Source organism: Budorcas taxicolor, chromosome 3 (assembly GCF_023091745.1).
Source record: "Budorcas taxicolor isolate Tak-1 chromosome 3, Takin1.1, whole genome shotgun sequence".
Taxonomy (NCBI): Eukaryota; Metazoa; Chordata; class Mammalia; order Artiodactyla; family Bovidae; genus Budorcas; species Budorcas taxicolor.
Genome location: NC_068912.1, coordinates 28,390,912 through 28,409,202, shown reverse-complemented (window position 1 = coordinate 28,409,202; position 18,291 = coordinate 28,390,912). Strand labels below are relative to the sequence as shown.

The following is an 18,291-nucleotide window of genomic DNA, read 5'->3' as shown; positions in this document are numbered from 1 at the left end:
AGACTCATAAAATAAGGTGTTGGCTGGCTAATCCCCTGTAGTCATACCCTCAGAAGTATCCAGGCAGCAGAATGAACCAGTTATGAGTAAGTGTCCTGAGGTAGCCCCGAGGGCACAGACCCTGACCATGTGTCACTTGGAGGAGACGTGAGGATGAGTGAAGCTGTGTACCTGGGACCAAGCATTCCCCTCCTCAAAGGCTCTATAATCTACAGACTCTGGACTCCTGAGACCCTGGAAAAACAATCCACAATCTGAACCCACTCCTCTCAAGAACTGGACGTTAACATCCTTATTGTGAGGCATCATGGGGAGGCCAACCTGGGGCAAGGGGCACGCTCTCATCACCTGGATGTGCTGCACACAGATTGTACATCATCACAGGTGGCTTTGTGGGTTTGCTTTTTTTAATTGAGGCACAGGAACAATGTTTGGCAATGGGTCAGAATGTTAGAAATTAAGACTATCCTGGAGCCACGATTTTCATAATTATCTTATGTAGTATCTCATGATACATGGGGCAGTACAATGTTTATTCAGGGCACAGTCTCTGCCTGTGAAATCTGATTCTACCCTTTACTGGCCTTTCTAGCTTATTAGGTGCAACTCAACAGTTGCCTCACTTGGCTCCTGGAAAACTGATAGCAGAAGAACTTCCAGTTTCTTCTCCAGAAACTATTAATACAGTCAGCCCTTCAGGATGAGCTACTTAGAGACTTTCCCCTGAAGATGTCCTCTCTTCCCCTTTCCCCCACCTCCTCCCTCCCTCTATACTGACCTCTGTTCCTGATCTGAACCAACTTGAGCCTAGATTTCTCCTTCCTGCTCCTGCCTTTCTCCCATTTGCCTCTCTTTTCTGGCTCCTCTCTTCAAGCATACATCTAAGACCCCTGAGCTCTCCAACTTTGCTCCCTATCCTATTGAATATTAAAGTCCACAGCCGGCTCTAATCTATAAGAGGTGCTCCCAGGTATATTCATGCTTCAGAGGAGGCCAAGCTTCCAATGCCCTGCTCCATTCGGGGCCAGCTTAGCTGAACAGGTGGGGACCCCACAAACTTGCAAAACAGCCCTCCAGGAAGCCTTCCCCCACAAGCCGGATCCCACTGATGATCTCCTTTCCTAATCTTCTGTAGTAATCGCTGTCTGTGCCATACGCATCAACCATTCATTCATTTACTCAATGAAAACTTCTTGAGCTCCTATATGTGATGAAGCCCTTGATGAACACAACAACGTCCCTGTCCCTGTTCTCACATTCCTGTGGAAGAGTCAAATAATAAACAAACAAACAAAAAACCAAATAATAAAACTAAGTATTATGACATAAATAGAGCAGGGTAAGGGGGGAGAGTCTACCGTGGCAGGGTTTGGTTGAGTGGGGATAGATGTATTGAGTTAGAGCGCTCAAGAGACGTGACACCCAAACAGAACTAAATGATGATCAAAACCTGACTATGTGAAGAAGATCTGTGGGTGGAAGTGTTCCAGACAGAAGGAACCGCAGGTGCAAAGGCCCAGGACAGTATCAAGAATGATGCGTTGCAGATACAACAAGAAGTTCTGTGAGGCTGCCACACAGGATACTGGAGGGAGGGTCAGGGTCCAGATCACACATGCATTCTCCCCTTCACTTTTCTGACATTTGGAGCCAAATAACTCTTTGTTGTTGGGTGGTGTCCTGTGCATTGCAGTATGCTTAGCTGTATCCCTGGACTCTGCCAGCTCGATGCTGGTATCAGCCCCCTACTCTCTCCACGCGTGACAATCATGTGTTTGTCATTTTTGATGTTTCCAAGTGTCCCCTGGGTTAAGAACCACTGAAATAAGGCCATGCCCAGAATATGGATGTTCTTCTACATGTAATTGGAGGGTTAAGAGCTAGGAAATAATGTGACGTGATTTACATCTTTAAAAGGGCACTCTGCTGTTAGGTTAAAAGGTTGTAGGGAACAAGAGTGGAGGCAGGGAATCCAGGAGGAAGTCTCTGTAGTAATCTGGCTGAGAGATGGTAATCTGGACTAAGAGGCAGTAGCGGGATGCGAGAAGTGCCCAGGTTCAGTATTCAGTTTGAAAGCAAGAAGACTTGCTGGGGGATTGAATAGAAAAGGTGATGAGCTACTATGTGTAAAACAGATTATTAGTGAGAACTGCTGTACAGCACAGGGACCTCTGCCTGGTGCTCTGTGGTGACCTGAATGGGGAGGAAATCCAAAGAAGAGGGGATAAGTGTGTACGTATGAATGATTCACTTTTCTGTGCAGAAGAAACTGACCCAGCAGTGTAAGAAAGCACTGGGTTGTTTGAATGGGCTTCCCTGGTGGCTCAGGAGGTAAAGAATCTGCCTGCAATGTGGGAGACCTGAGTTTGATCCCTGGATTGGGAAGATTCCCTGGAGAAGGGATCAGCTACCCACTACAATATTCTGGCCTGGAGAATTTCACGGACAGAAGAACCTGGCAGGCTACAGTCCATAGGGTTGCAAAGAGTTGGACAAAACTGAGAGACTTTCACTTTCAGGTTGTTTGGCTAAATAGGCCAAGAACCATAGAGAATATAGGTCCAGGCAAGAATACTGGAGTGGGTTGCCATTTCCTTTTCCAGGGGATCTTCCTGACCCAGGGATCGAACCCAGGTCTCCCGCATTGCAGGCAGATGCTTTAACCTCTGAGCCACCAGGGAAGCCCTAGTCGGCTTAAGAGTAAGCTTCTCCAAGGGAGAAACCATACACTGTTTCTAGTTATGTTCCTATAAACTAGCAGAAAGAACACTGTAGAATGTTTGTTGAATTAATAAACATGAATAAGTGAATGAGAAAAAAATAAAGGTGATGAGGAAGGTCTAATCAAGGTTAATTTCCTGATTTGGGGTCTGAGCAGCTGGGAATAATGACATCATTGACTAAAATAGGGAAGACTAAAATTAGACTTGGAAAAGAGTAGTTCAGGGGTCAACAACTCTAAATCTGAGATGTCCATTAGATGTCCAAGCAGACATGGCGATAGAACCTGAGAGCCTGGAGCCCGGGGGAGAGGGCCAGACTGGAAACAGACATCCAGAAGTTGTAGAACCTATTTAATGCCTGGAGAGGCCGAGACAGACTATCTAGGAAGAGAGGAATACAGATAAGAAAGGACCCTGGGCTGAGCCCCAGGAACTCCTATATTTAGAGGTCAGGAGAAGGAAAAGCTGGCAGAGGAGACAGGGGCCATTAGGAAGCCTCACGTCCTGGAAGCATCCTGCAACCACATCTGCCTTGGACTGTCCTCAGCCAGGTCACCAGCTAAGCAGAGAGCCCCTCGGGTACTCATCCATGATTAGTGCCAAGGACCACTACAAAGCCAAGTTTTGGACAAGCCAAGGACCTAGCAGGAGTCACGTTGTTTAATCTTTACATCAAGAGGTAAGTGCTACTAGCCCCATTTCACAGCCGAGGAAACTAGAAATTGGAGAGCTGCAGGAACTTGTCCTGGTCACATGTGTTTTCAGCCCCACTCCTGGGCCTGCAGCTTTGGAGAGTCTGATTCCAAATCAATGCTCTTTCCACGGTGCCCCTGGCCTGCGCCTCGCAGGGGCCCGCTCAGTGCCTGGCACAGGCCTCTGTTCCCGCCGTGGCAGGAGCAGCTCGTTTCTTCCCAGGATTATGTGAAGTGCTTTCACATCTGGTACTGCATTTGAGATGGGCAGGGGGGAGCTGGGATGGCACACACAGAGCCAGTGACGGTCAAGGGCCCTCACCTAACTCAGGGTAGAGCCAACACTGGAGCCTGGAGTCTCAAAGTCCTTTTCCAGGGTTCTCACATCTCACCTCTTATACCTACAGTCAAAGTGTCTCCCCCGCTGGCAACCATATTCAAGGCAGAAAGTCGTTCCAGTATCCAGGGGCAAACTTATTATTCTCATTTTACAGATTAAGAAACAGAGGCTCAGAGAGGCTCTGTGATTTGTCCAAGTCACACAGCTCAGAAGCTGACCCAGAAATAAATCCCCATTCTCCTAGCTCTCAGTATGACAGAGCTGAAAGAAATAATCTATATCTGACAACCATTTTTCTTTCTTACATAACAGCTTTTCCAATCCATAAAAGAAATAAGCTTCAGACAGGTTTCTGGAATCTTCACAAGCATGAGTGTTGCCAGTCATAATTCTGGTTCATAATCATTAAAGAAGTGAAAATGAGTAGAATGTGGATATTCTGTGTACTGTGCCAACTTAAAATTACTTTTGTTATGCTTAGTCATAAAGGTGATTTAAAAATAACCTACAACAAATAATATTTGTTGCTTTATTAAGCCCTCTAGTTTCTGACAAGTTCCACTCTTTTTTAGAAAAATTCAAAACAATACTCAAAAGTTCCACTCCCAGAATATTTTCTTTCATTTCCAAGATAAATGGAAATGGAGATGCTGACACATGGGTGTGAAATCTGGAGTCAGGTTTTGGTGTCTGACCTCCTCAAAAAAGAAAATGAAAACATTTCTAAGTGTTCACACTTTCCCTGCATAAGGACAGATGCAATACCCTTGAACTCAGATGAAAAGAAAGGTAATTCATTTAATGCATAAGAAACATTCCTGGTGGTGTGTCATGTTCTGGGACAATTGATTCCATTTGTCAATGCAAGTTTCAGAAAGGGTGGAAATATGCTTTTTTTCCCTCCCCTTTTGGGCACAGAAAATGTAAGTCAGCCTCTGCTTTTTCCTAAACAACAACAACTCAGGTCCAACAGTGATGGATTTAACAGCCTCTTAGCTGCTTTGTTAATGATCTGGTCAAGATCCCGATGCTTCACTCAATATCATCCACCTGCTTAAGGAGCAAGGGGCTGAATATGCTGTGACAAATGTCTCCCTTCTGCTCTAAATGTTATTATGTTTTTAAAGATTTTTTGATGCGGACCATTTTTAAAGTCTTTATTGAATTTGCTACCATATTGTTTCTGTTTTCTGTTTTGGTTCTTTGGCCGCGAGGCATGTGGGATCTCAGCTTCCCAACCAGGGATGCAAAATGCAGCCCCCGCATCAGAAGGCTAAGTCTTAACCACTGGACTGCCAGGGAAGTCCCTATAAATGTTCTTTAACATGTGCAACTGGCCTGATGGCATGAATTTTACAGGGGATGGTGGGATGAGTTGTGGTACAGAAGACTCTTACAGAGATGAAAATTATAACACGCCCACTTTCTCCCCGTAAGGCCCTCTGCCCTGCAACCTCAAATAGAGATGTCTTAACTGCCTAGAAAAAAAACTGCCTAGAAAGGAGCATTAAATCTTTGGTCTGGACAGGAATTCAGCATTTGAGGAGATGTCACTAATAATCCTCTTTGAATCTGAGTGGTGAAAATGGGGCCCCAGTGGGGGTGGGAAGTTGCATTTTACAGAGAGAGCACTGGAATGAGCCCCAGGGGAGCACGGAGAACACAAGAGGGAGAAGGTGAAGCTTCCGCCTGAACAAAGAGGCGGCAGTTTGTCATGGCTGATCTGTCCTCAGGGGACTGCATTAGCCAGGCTCTCAAGAAAATGGGGCCATGTCACCTTTGTGGCCCCTGGTGTGGGTCATTCTTCCGCGAGCCCTCAGCTGGAGAGGGGAGGTCTGGGGTCAGTGACAGACTGGGCCAGGTTGAGGGCTGGAGTCAGGATTAGGGTTTGGCTTACCTGAAGCCGTCAGCTCCAAGGCCCACACTAGGAGCCTGTAAGCTGTTTATAGCAGGAGAGAAATTGAAATCCTCCATACTGGGGCCGCCTGGAGCCTCGCTCACAAGAAAATGTTAGGCTCCCTGCTCTGGGCAGGGACTTCTTAAGAATTTGACAATGTCAACATTTTAATAGTATCTTAGCCCTGTTGTCCTTATAAAAATATACTGAGAAGGAAAGGATGTGATTTGTGGGAACAGAAGCTCCTTCCAGAGTCACTGTACCACCACATTAAGACCAAAGAATTTGTCCCGGTCACAAGGCCGGGCAAGGCTGTGATGCTGTGATACCCCGCTGATGGTTCTCAGTGACAGGGAGGGGGATGTCTTGGGCCCTTGGGACAACTACTGTCATGATGATGTCCAGGGAACAGAATCACAGAAAGATGCCTCTGCCAACATGAAAGAAGAAAGAGGGTAGAAAGGTAGGGATACATACAACATACCATGCTATTGTTTCTTTGCTAGGCTGGCCAGAGCTCTCAGGGACAAAAACATTTAGGGAGGTCATCATTCTAACGAGGTGGAGTAGTCCGGAAGAAGAGGATGAAGGAGTAGGCAGAGGGGAAAGGAGAAGGCCACTGATGCCTGAAGTGCCTCTTGCTTACTGAGTCTCCTTGATGGCAGACCCAGTACCAAGCGCTTCATACATCTCTGTCGTTTAATCTACACAATGGCCCTATGAGGAGGCAATTAGTCTGACCTTGCAAATGAGGAAACCGATGCCTAGAGAACTTAAATTCCCTAAGATCATACAGCTAGGAATCACAGAGCTGGGACTTAACCCTAAGCTCGTCTGGCTTCAGAGCGATGCCCTTTTCTAAACCATGCTGTTGTCTGTGCCAAGAGCTTTTCAACTTTTTTAACCATGACTCATAGTGAAAAAATACATTTTCCTTCATGATCCAGTGTGCACACATATTGTGTAAACATATATACCATTAAGACAAAGTTTTCACACATATTTCCCTTTGTTCCATGCAATGCATGTTGATTTTTTTAAATTTTACTCTATTTCTTTCTTTAAAAAAAAAAAAAGTTGTACCACTTAATTGATTTCTCATCTCCCTAATAGGTCCCAACCTGTAGTTTGAAAACCATTTTCCCTTACTTTATTCTATGACAGTGGGTTTGAAAATTTTTCAGCTTCTTGCTTGATCCCTTTGGATGCTGGGCTGTATCTCTGTTTCTGAAGCAAGCTGCTAATCATGTACCCTGGACCATCCCTCTGGTGAGGGGACATCATTAATCAAATATTTCAGAAATTACAAATATCTGACAAAGCCATTCGCTTGGAAAAGAGTCAGTCCAGGAAACCATCCAGAAAACATAATCGCTGATCTCAGGCACCAACTAGTAATATTTTAAGCAATTGATGCATGCTTTCGCAAAAGAAACTATTTTCTCTGCTTTCAGAACTTACAGGACACATCTGCTCTGACGGGACCATGCACAGCCACCATCTAACAATAAGTGCCCAAGGAAAAGAACAACGCAAGGGTCTGTGAAGACTGTCACTCCCATCATCAAGAGTAGTGTTGTCTTCCTCAGTTTTGGGTGAGTACACCCAGGATCTGAAATTTGATTGCTTTGCAATGGACTGCACATGTCTCCACCCTGGTTTAAATTTGGGGTGATTTTGTTTCAGCAGCTAGGGGCAGGGACAGGGTTGATCGAATCAGATTTCGATCATGGAAAGTAAGGTCCTGATCAGGTGGCTTCAGCACAAGTCAGCCTGAGGAGCCGTGGACTCAGTGACTTCACTCCAAACAATGTGCATGCTAATTGAGAAAACATGTTCCTGTGATGGCCTCATGCAAAAATCCAGATTTATAAATTTTTTTTTATTCCTAAGAATTCCTTGAATATTTGCCATGCGTGTCTATACAGCCTCCCGGAGTACTTTTCCTTCTTATGGAGTAGAGTTCTGTTTTTCTGCTGTTGGCCCAGGTCAGGTTTTTAAAGTGTGGGATTCTGATAGAGCAAGCGGGAACGCAGTCTCGGGCCTTGGGGAGAAGCGGGAAGAGGGCAGGAGGGGAGAAAAACAGCCTACAAACACTGTCCTTCTCTGGGGACAGGAAAAGCAATTGAAGCCCAAGTCCTCAGAAAGCCACTGTTCACAAAGCTCAGTGAACAGCCCTTCTTCATGTTTCTGGTCCTTCATGCCCTCTGGACTGGCTAAATCCCACCTGCCCACCATTAGGACAGAACTCAGCCTCACTGGGCACCGCCAATGTTCCAAGCTCTGGATTAAGTAAGGGCTTTCCAACCCTCCTTCGTCTCACCCTCGCAACTGTCCCCTGAGACTCGCATTATGAGTCCCTTTTACAGATGAGGAAACTGAGGCTTAGAGTCATTATGTGGCTACAGGGCCAATAAGAGACAGAGATTGGGTCTGAAGCTGGTTCTGTTTTATGCCAGGGCTGCTTTTATACAATCCTACCTGCCTGCGGGACATTCCTTTCCCCTAGGAAGCCTTCCTAGGGGACACTGGTCATTCAGGCCTCTCAGAGTTGATGGGAACTTCTTCAGCTAGTTTCCATTTTGATACTGCTCTCAATTTCTCCAAGTGTGTCTATCTGGATAATGAGATGAAACTGCAGGCAGGCTTTGTTGATCTGCATGAATGCTTTGAAAAGTGAAGGATCTATACACTCAAGCACGAAGTTTGAATTCTTGGAAAAGTTGGAAGATCTGGTCACATTGGGTCTACAAACCTGCAAAGCAACAGATTGTTTGTCCTTTTCTGATGGGGCATACCCTCTCTAGATCTCTGCAGCCCCCACCAGCCTAAGTCTTACCTAATTTATATTATCTGATGAGCCTCTGAAGCCATTTATATTTTGATTTGAGAGCAAGCTCCTTGGGCAAAATTTATATTTATTATGACTCTCCACAGGGCCCAGGCCCTTGGTTAGCATATTAATCAAGATGCTCATTGGAAGAAGGCAGATCGATCCATGGCCTGATGTTGCCTTCCCAGGGTGGGGACTGTTTCCCCTTTAACCACAGGTTATATGCTATTTAGCAACAGCTGCCCAGCCACTGACCCTTGGGGTGGGAGAGCATGAATGCCCAGCTGACATAGAAAATTTCACTTCCTCCTCTTCCTTCTCTTGTGAACTTGATAAGACACATAAAATCCTAAGGAAATGAGTTGTTGGAGGGAGAAGTTGTTATGTGGGGTAAGGAACCAAAACATTCTTAAAGCTGCCAGTACAAATGGCCATTCTCAAGAAATGCCTTATTTAGAGAGCATTACATAACATCTCTGAGATACAAGTCTGAGAAGTTTGCCTCTGAAAGAAAATCACAGGAGAATATCTCTGAGTTTCCTTTCACTCTGATATTATGAGGCTGAGGTAGTTCAGAAGATGAAACGTTTGGTTAAAATTCTCTCCCAATGAGAATGTTAATTACAGAAAGTCAAAATGAAGATGGGTAAATTCCTAGAGAAGATTCGATGCTTCCAGAAAGATTTCTTCTCCCAGGGCAGCAAAGCTTTACACATACAGAGGCATAAAAAAAAGTGAAAAGCATACCTCAGATCAGTACCACTGAGGGAGAGAACGACAGAAAAGAATTCGTGTTTGTTGAGTGCCTGCTCAACTGTGTGCCAGGCCTGTGCTGGTATCCCACCAATATCACCCCGCTTGAGGTGCCCAGCCCAACAGAGCAGGTCCTACTGTTACCTCTGTTTCCCGGAAGAGGAACACCAGGTACAAGAGACGCCCTCCTGCCTCTCTGCTTTCCTAGTGCTCATCTCCCTCCTCCCTGCTTCCTTAGTCCAGCAGCCTTCAGAAGCATGACTGCTCTTTCTTTTGAACAGTCCAAAGGGAGTCTGCCTGCCTCAGCATCTCCCATACAGCATGGAGGCTCAATACCTGGTTATTGACAAGGATGAGATGGCACCCTAGCGTGCTAACCCCCAAGCCAGGTCTGTGCTGGGCTGCGCTTAGTCGCTCAGTCATGTCTGACTCTTTGAGACTCCAAGGACTGTAGCCTGCCAGACTCCTCTGCCTGTGGGGATTCTCCAGGCAAAAATACTAGAATGGGTTGCTGTGCGCTTCTCCAGGGGATCTTTCCCAAGCCAGGTCTGCTCGGGTCCAAACACGGGCTGGTGTTTCACTAGACTGGACAAGTGAGAAATGCAAGTCACTTTAACCCCGCGCCAGATCCACAGTGACTAGGGACTTAGACAGTACCTCCCTCTCTGGACCTGGGCTGAGCTCTCATGATTTCCAGCAGGCAGCCCTCCATGGGCTCACTTGGGAATGTGTGTGGTGTTCAGACAGATGATATATTCCACCAACCTGGCTACTGAGGGGACAGCCAAAGGAAATGGGAAAATCAGCCCATCTGTGTACCAAGTAGCGCATACTTTGTGGTTACTGGGAGCCTATTCTGTAGCAGTGGATTTTAACTGCCCTTAGTATGGAACAGCTTCTGGGGGAAGCCTGGGCTGTTCATCCTCACTGACTTCAGAGCCAGATCATTCCACTTGCAGTGCTCTCCACCTGCAGAGGCCACCGCAGGCAGTGCCAAAACCTCTCCATCTGCTTACCCCAGTGGGGAATTTTCAGGGAAACCCTGACTGTCTGACTGACTAATACTACTACTAATAAAAAGATTTTCCGCGTGTGAAAGAGGTTGGCCAAACTTGGGCAATTCAAAAAGCATTGTTGCTAGTCCTACTTGACAGATTGCATCACCAGACCAGTCTCAGTCTCATCTGGGAATCTCCTTACATCTCTGATGTCCTTTTCTTCTTTTTGTGTCCTCATTAGGAATCAACTACGAACCCTGCCAGTTCTACTTCTTTGGTAGCTTTCCCTCTTCAGCAACTTGGGGGTGTTGCTGTTGTTTAGTCACAAAGTCGTGTCCAACTCTTTTGCAACCTCATGGACTGTAGCCCACCAGGTTCCTCTGTCCATGGGATTTCCCAGGACAAGAATACTGGAATGGGTTGCCATTCCCTACTCCAGGGATTTGGGAGTGGGTAGCAAGCAATAAAAGCCTCCAAAGAAATTATTCGTTTTAGCCCTTTACACTATGAATAACCCAAATGGCACTATTTCTTGTCATCCAGTGAGACCTTGTGGCAGAGGTAAGGATAAGTGAGAATAAGCCCAGTGTTATATGCACCATCCCTCCAGTGTACATTGCTAGCTTACTTTTTCAATTAAATGTCACGTTATTGATTCCCATTTACTCTCACAGCTTGGGCACGGTTGTATTAATTTGATATCAACATGTGCCCACGTTGTATTAAGTGTTGTCAGTGCTGGGGAGGGCTCTGCTTCCTCACTCTCTCATGCAGAGAAGCGACCTCCTGGTGCTACAGTGTGATCCATTTAGTAAAGGAGAGAAGGATTTCCTCCCAGTGCTGTGGACACCCGGGGCAGGCAGGCTGCCGGTATTTTTAATGGCATATGGCAGAGAAGGAAGCCACCATGCTCTAATACCACCGGTCCCTTCCCCCCAACTCTTTCTGGTTTTCTTTTCATGTGGGCCATTTGTAGTCACACTCCACTGACAAAAGCAAAGGATGATGCCTGGCAGGACCACAGCACTGAGTTTCCTGAGCCCTGATACACTGGCTCTTGGAGGATGAAGCCCAGGGCTGGATCTCTGAAGCCCCAATTCAGTGATTAAGTAGAAGATGGCCCGACCATAAAGCCTGAAAGAAAGGTCCTTATTGGTAATTGCCAACAGAGTTCTCAACTGGGAGCAGTATTTCCCTTTTAATAAGCATTTAGCCTTCCATGGGGGAGAGGGGATTTTGGGTTGTCACCATTTCTGTCATTTTGGCAGGTGGGGCAGGAATACTCAACTTCCAGCATTACAGAAATAAGTCACCCTTAACCAAGAATCTTCTCCAAATGCCAACAGCCCCATTGAGAAACACTGTTAATACACTACCCTTCTCCCATCGATTGGGAAAGTGAAGGCTGCGAAGTGTAGTGACTCGCTCAAGATCACAAAGTTATTTTCCCTTCTGTCTTACAACTCAAAAACTACCACAGGAAGTTTACCCAAAATACAGGAGAGAAATATTAACAGATCATTTCAGTATAATTTCTCTTGAGGCAAACAACCTCTAGGAATTCCTCCAAAACGTGTAAGGTAACCAAACCATAGAAGAGTAATGAAAAACCCATGAAGCATAAGATCTTTTTTTATTATGTGATTTCACTGTTCTGGTCTTGGCTAAATTTTGTGGCTCAAGGTCTATCATCTTGGCTTAAATAGGACAATTCCATCCCTATGCATAACCAGCCGAAAGGTCAATGACCACAAAGCCTCAGCTTCTCCAGCTGCATTTCTGCCTCAGGGCCATCTAGATTTTGTTACTATTTGGAGATTGGATGTTAAGGATCTCCCCACTGTCAGGAAGCAAGGTCCCTGGCAATGGATTGGAGAAGGGTCTTTCCCTCTTCCTTTACTTGCTAGAGGCCACAGAATGCTGTTCTGTGAAACTGGCCCAGAGTTGAGTTCTCAGGACTGGCTGAGCCTAGGAGCTGACAGTTTAGTTGATGGTTTGCAAGTTCAGAGGTGCCAGTCAAAGAAAGAGAAACCCTCTGGGAATGTGGGTTGTTTGCTCATAGATATCCAGACTTCATATGAGTCCTCAGCAAGCCTTCCACCGCCTGCTGAGGGCAGAGTGTCATTTTCTGTGGCTCCAGTGGAGTTGCCACTGAAATAAGGCACTCCATGAATGTGCAGCCGAAGTGCTCAGCACTCATTTAAAAGGAAAGTTGTGTGATTTTCTCATCAGTTTAATCTCAGCAATGATGAGAAACTTCCCTCGGGCTCCAGCCCTGCCCTGCCGTGCCCTACCCTCCCTGCTGATGTCGGCAGCTGGGGCCCCCTTCCTGGACACTGCGCAGATTTTTCTCTGGAAGAGGAGCATGTGAAGCCTCATTCCCTGCTCCTTCTGCCCCTCCAGGTTGAGGAGATCTGTGGTGGGAAGTAGGAGAAGGTGAGAACCCCACTTGTGGACAAAGGTTAAGGATATGGGAAGTCCCTAGTACTAGGATGGCTGCCCCGAGTGGAGCCAATTTTCCAATTCTCTCGTGGGTCTGGGGAGTTTTAGGGTGAGATGGCTGTCCAGGGATGGCATGGCACTAGCAGCTGCTATAAAATCCTCTGAGATGCTTCTACAGTCCTATCAATACATGTGTCCCCAGTCCCTGAGACCGTGGTTCCCCATTTCCCTTGGTGCCTCCTAACACTTTTCCCTTGAAGGTTGCCCTTTTCCCCTACCTGCACAAAAACATTGGCAAAAGCCTGGGGGAGGATTTTGGTGGCATGTGATGTTAACCCCAACCCCCTTCAAGGACCAGAGTCTGAGGAACATTCATTTCCTCTCTGAGTCAACACCAGCAGGGCCAGCCTCAGACCCCAGACCACTCTCACTCACCCGCCAACCCCAGTCCTCAGTTACCTCAATGTCCGGGAACACTGACCATGCTGGATTGACATTCGGGTTGCCAGGCTGACCTATGACTTCTCCACAAAAGAGACCCTTCCTGACCGAATGGAGTCCTTGTTCAGTGGGTCTTCAGAAGGGGAAAGTTTCAGACATTGGATAGGAAATAGCAAACACTGCGCAAGAAGGGCTGGCAGGGCCCAGCGGCTGTTGTCCTTCTGCACCACACTGAAGAGGAGAAACAGTCCCCTCCGGCAGACTTAAGTGACAGCTTCAAGAGTCTGAAGACCCTGGAGAGAAGATACTGGTGGGTCTGCCACTGCCCTTTCTGAATTTAAGAATGCAGCTGGCCATGCATGTGTGGGGAACGGGGTGGGGGCGGTTGGCACTGCAGTGGGTGCGCCCAGAGGATGGAGCCAGAACAATTAATCAAGTGCCTTTTCTCCAGGATTTCCATTGGCCTCAGATGACAGAGGGGGCAGAGATACCCAGGAGAGTCCTATTTTGGTTTCCAGCTGGGAACGTGCACTAAGTTTTCCTTAATACCCATAGCACCCAAAGGCTTTGCAGTAATACACTTTAATGCATGAAACACCCATAAATTATCCGACAAACTGTTACAACTTCCAACCTGGAACAACTTGGAAAAACCAGCCTAGCAAGCACGCTCTTTTTTAATCTCTCAAGTCACTAGAGAAGAGAAAGTTCAAGCAGAAAACACCTTCCATGAGAATCTCAGATTTTTTTTTTTTTTTTGAAAGCAAAAGGAGAGTTGTAATCTGAGTGAAGCCGCTTGTTTATGATTGCTCAAAGATGCCGCTCCTTGACCCCAAGTCCTGTCTCTCCCTCCTCCGGGTCTTTGCCGCCTGCACCTAAGGCGCTGCCCGCCCCACCCCTTCATGCCAACTTCTACACCTGGCAGCAGACAGCTGGAGGTGAGGCGTGTGACCCACGTAGCAGGACCTTCCATGGAGGCTGATCAGCAGGCTTCCTCTATCATCCCCTGGGGCCATCACTCAGGACTCCCAACCCTCCAGCGACCCTGGCTCCACTCGCTGCACCAGGTCCAGAACCCCCTGCCGGGTTCGTCCCGATACCTGGGAGCAGCGTCCCGGGGGCAGCGTAGCCCACGCGAGACTGGGCGCACACCGCAGCCCGCGCTCGCCGCGCATTCGCCCTCCGCGGTGCAGACCACCACTCATGCTGTCCCGGAGCGCTCACAGCCCGCGCATCCCTCTCGCCCCGCTCCTTTACTCTCCCTCGCTTGCGCGCTGTCCCCCTTCTAACCCTCGAGCTAGTCTCTGGCACCGTGGTGCCGCGACTGCAGGCGCCCGGGTTGCCTCCCCGACTTCCGACCATCCATCGGGAGATCGGGAACTCCACGACCTGATAGAGCGCTACTCCCCACGACTCGCCCGCCAGCAGAGGCTCCCGCGCTCCCGCACCCACTCGGGACGCTCCTCTCACCGCCGCACTTCAGCCCGCGGGACCTCTGGGGCGGTGGTGCCCGGAGATCTCGCCAGACCGCGATCCCTGCATACCCTCCCCCTGGAGCCTAGCCACGCCGGCCCGCGCCCGTGCCCGCGCTGCACCCCTCTCGGGCTGAGCTCGGGGCAGCCTGACTCACCGCTGCGCTCCCCTCCGGCTCCCAGCGCTCTCTGCCGTGCCGGAGCGCCGAGCTGCTCAACACAGGCTTCTTGAATTCTTAGCCCCTCCTCCCTGAGTCACCCACTCCAAATCCTTTCCCCCACTCCAACCCTCCCCGGCCCCAGTCCCGCACCTGCTCTGGCCAGGCGGAGGTGCCCGCCAGCGAGGGCTCCTGGGGAGGAGAGAGGTTGGTCGATCTTGCCCCGGCAAGGCTGACTGGACCCGGCCTGGGAGGGGTTCAACCCTCCAGAGGTCAAAAGGAAGCGCACGCGGTTGGAGGGGCCTCGCGCAGAACCCGGCTGGCTGGGGATTTTCTGAGACACCAGGCTGGGTACTGGAGGCTCGGGGTGGGTGGATTTGCCCTGCTGACCACGCACCCCCCCACCTCCCCACGCTTTCCTTCAGCATTGCCTGCAGCCAGCGCCTGGAGCCCGGCGGGAGTGTCCGTCCCGGTCGGACGTCACCTTCCCTGCCCTAGGCTTCTGCTCCTCCTGCTCCTGGCAGCCACAAGAGACAAGTCCAGAGACCCCTTTCTCCCGGGACGCCTCCTGTCACCCTGGGAGAAAAAGCGCACCCAGGGGAGCTCTGCAAGATGAAGGTGCAGAGGCTTCTCTGACACGAGGGAGGGCCGTGCCCCTGAGAACCGTATCCCCCTAGAAGACCCTTGGGGAAGCCTCTGACACGACAGAGGGCCGTGGCCCTGAGAACCGTATCCCCCTAGAAGGCCCTTGGGGGCAAGGGCAAGTCTTCTGTAGAGAAAAGGCGCAGAGCACTTAAGCATCAGGACCTAGAATCAGAGCCTTCTTTCACTTAAGGCCCTGACTCAGGAAACTTCCTTCCTGGAGTCCCTGCTCCTTCTGAAGTGAAGTGAAGTGAAGTGGCTCAGTCGTGTCTGACTCTTTGCGACCCGTGGACTGTAGCCCACCAAGCTCCTCTGTCCATGGGAGAATACTGCAATGGGTTGCCATTTCCTTCTCCAGGGGATCTTCCCGACCCGAGAATCGAACCCAGGTCTCCCACATTGCAGGCAGACGCTTTAACCTCTGCACCACCAGGGAAGCCCGATCGATCCTTCTGAAGTTGTAGTCATGTTGGTCTGTGTGTGATGCCTGCATTTTTCTGGATAGAGGGTGCGCAGCTTTCATCAATGTTGCAAGAGTTCTGTGACTCTAAACTGACCTAGGAAGACAGCCTTCCACCCCACCCCAAGCCTTACCCAAATTCTTCTTTTCCTCCACCAACTGTGCTTTCTGTGGGATGGGATCTCCTGGATCACCCTCCAAGATTTCTTGGGTTCTGTGCAGTCAGAGCTTGACGGGGGAAGCATGTCTGATCCATGACCCATGACCCATACTGGCAAGGCAGAAATACCCCCAAAGTCAGATTTCCACTAAATGTGCATCATTGATTGTAATAGTGTTCTGGGGGATTCATGTGTCTTTGGAAATTCATTCCACCAACCCCTCTGGTGTTGAGCTTGTAGATGTGTTTCTTCAGTTCTTCCTTGAGCAAACTGAATGCTGAACCCCTACTCTACCTGATACCACAAGGGAGGAAGGCATGTGAGGAGAGAGAGGGAGAGACAGAGTCTCCCTTTATGGGTGAAGCCATGCCACCGCAATCAATGTGAAGGTCACCCACGGGGGCCAGACTTAGTGAGGCATAGGGATTCCTGCTCTGAGTACAGAGGTGGCCCTTGTTTCCCCAGTGGAGGGCACTTGAACAAGGGGAGGCTCTGCTTTGGCACTTGACACAGATTGATCTGAGGTTACCACTTCTTTCTGTTTTTGTCTTTGCCCCCATACCTAGGTTTACCCATTTACCTGAGAGGGATGAGGTAGGAAGAAAGCCTCAGACTTGGAAGGGAGCTTCAGCTTTGATATGACCTCGTTATTTCCCAGCAAAGGCTTATCCACTTCAGTTGTTCAGATACAAACTAGAGGAACACACCTAGGAGGTGAGTGTAAGTGACCAGAGCCACCATGAATGGCCCTTTCTGTAGACATGGCATCAGAGTAGGGTGATCCATTAGGTAATGTACCAGTCAGTTAAACAAAGGAATTTCCAGACAATAGGACAAATTCGTTCATCAATCATGTCATGTATAAACTTGTTTGAAAGTGCCAGCCCTAAGCCTTACATAATCGCTGCCCAAGAATTCAGGGATGAAGTTGAAATTTTTAGAATAACAGAGTATTTGGTTGTTGAATGCAGACCTTTTGTATGTGTCCTTGTGTTATCACCCAGAAGGATAAAAGGTTTTGGGGGCACTTGTGGTTCTTTTTTATGTAGAATGTAAAGATGGAGATTTAAAAGTAAACAGGATACAAGCCTGGATACCCCATTCCCCAAATTGTTGATCATATTCTGATGGCACATGTTGGTTTAATAAGCACTCCTTTCCATCCCTGAATGCCCCTGAGTTTTAAGGATCTTGAGTAAATTATAACATGTAAATAACAAACACACATTCCAGAGATTGATCATTGAGCACCTACAATGTGCCAGGGGCTTCCCAGGTAGTTCAGTGGCAAAAAATTCGCCTGCCAAGTAGGAGATTCAGGTTTGATCCCTGAGTCAGGAAGACCCCCTGGAGGAGGAAATGGCAACCCGCTCTGGTATTCTTGCCTGGGAAATCCCATGGACAGAGGAGACTAGCAGACTACAGTCCATGGGGTCACAAAAGAGTCAGACACAATGTAGCGGCTGAACAACTTTGTGCGAGTCTGTGAGATGACCATGGTACCTGATCAAAGAGCTCGTGTTCTTGTGGCGGCTGGTTATTAGATCCTGGCTGTGCTCATCACTGTCTCTCCTGGTCCTAGCACCAGGCCTGGCACACAGTAGGTGTTCAGTGAATGCTTTCTGAAGCCCATAATGCTCATAGCCATTCGCGGCTGTCAGAGCATCCACACTGCATTTGTTCCCAGCAGATTCCAGGTCAGACCGGCCTTGGCACACAGACACATACCCAGATGTCTCTTCTCTTGCTTCTTCCACTTTCAGGAGGATCCAAACAGAAACGACTTCCTCTTGGCCACTGAAACGAGGACCTTGAAGCCTGGACCAGCTACATTTATAGGAATCCAAACAGCTGAGAGGGCAGCAGGCAGAAGGAATGGTGCAGACAAGCAGAGGATAAGAATGTTTTCTGTACTAGATTTTCTCGAAAGCTTTTTATCCAGGGTATCAAAATAACCAGCAGCTGATGCGTTCGCTGCCTCGGAGGACAGATTGTGGAGTGCGCAGTAATTGTTGTTATTTCTGAGGATGCAGAAGCCTGCAGCCATCGAGTGCCTTGTCAACAGCAACACTCAGCCTAGCACAAAGCTCCTGTCTCTCCCTTGCTTCATTCCAGAAGGCCAGGACCGAGTGCATATGCTATTTAAAACACCAGGAGTCTCAGCAGTGATCTATCGGCACTGATGGAATCACCGGATCTGCTCTCAGTACGTGTGGAACGGAAATATTGTCCCAATTGCTGGAGGAAGTGATAGCTTCACTTCAAAGATTTTTTTTTTC

General features: G+C 48.4%; 1 protein-coding gene and 1 long non-coding RNA gene across 2 annotated transcripts in view; one reads left to right on the top strand and one right to left on the bottom strand.

Moving 5' to 3' along the window:
* NGF (nerve growth factor) overlaps nucleotides 1-14,780 on the bottom strand; it is a 56,032-nt gene extending 41,252 nt beyond the window's left edge. Inside the window, exon 1 of the mRNA XM_052637656.1 lies at nucleotides 14,750-14,780. The gene's annotated coding sequence lies outside the window, so the exon portion shown is untranslated. The remainder of the gene's footprint in view (nucleotides 1-14,749) is intronic.
* Nucleotides 2,994-17,948, top strand: LOC128045180 (uncharacterized). Its single transcript, XR_008199140.1, has 3 exons — nucleotides 2,994-3,402; nucleotides 7,107-7,247; nucleotides 17,776-17,948. It is a non-coding gene; the product is annotated as an uncharacterized LOC128045180 (long non-coding RNA).
* The last annotated feature ends 343 nt before the right edge of the window (nucleotides 17,949-18,291 follow it).